Consider the following 917-nt stretch of genomic DNA (forward strand, 5'->3'; position numbering starts at 1 on the left):
CCTACCCACCCCACGCCTCGCAGCCGCTCAAACCACGGCCGTCGTCACCTGCCGCATCCCCCTCCCGGTGGCCCAGGCCCACTCACCAGTAGTCGGTGAGGGCCGGGGGTGGGGATACGCTCGAGCCGCGTCGACACACCCTGCCCATCGCATGGATGGCACGAGTGCGTCCACTGTCGCAGGTCGACCCGACGCAGCCCCATCCACTGCCTGGCCGCTGGCATCAGTAGCGGCGAGTCGACCTGGCTTTCCTGCGTCCTAGGCACCTGGCCCTGCCACCACCAGAGGTGGCTCGGCACTTGGCAGAGGGGTAGAGGGGGTGCGCTGGACCCTGAGATACCACGCACTGAAAAGGGTGTCCACTCCCCCACTGTTGTCAGGATGACGGTCCATGGGAACAGCAGACACAAAAACCGATGGAGCAACGTACTCAACCAAAAAAGCAGCAGGAGAGGAAAGCGAGAGGGAGAGAAGTTCGCGCTCTCATCACAGCAGGCATACGGCATTACCGAGAACGGAAGAGGAGGATGAGAGACACACCGAGACAGAGGGCGTACCCACCCAAGCCGGCGTATGCGTCGAAATCCTACGCCGCAATGAGGACAGAGCCGCGCCACAGCCCAGCAAAGAGCGCATCGGGCACGTCTGGTAAGGGTACACCGTTTGGAGATCGTCGTGCAGATAGTACGGTGCAACGAGATAAGCACGAAAAGGGAAAAGCACTTGTCAAGTCTCACGGCTGTGTCCCACACGGTCCATCCCGGCGTCGCCGCGCACAGCAGCTGACACTGCTCCGTCTCACCCAGCGACGCCTTCCTTCAGGGCCCTGTAAAACGCCTTTCGAGAACCTTTACTCAGCGAGCAGACGAGAACGCTAAACACAGAGTCCCCGCGCAAAAGAAGATCGCGCGGCGAGC

The sequence above is a fragment of the Leishmania donovani genome, chromosome 31 (assembly GCF_000227135.1).
Source record: "Leishmania donovani BPK282A1 complete genome, chromosome 31".
Classification (NCBI taxonomy): domain Eukaryota; phylum Euglenozoa; class Kinetoplastea; order Trypanosomatida; family Trypanosomatidae; genus Leishmania; species Leishmania donovani.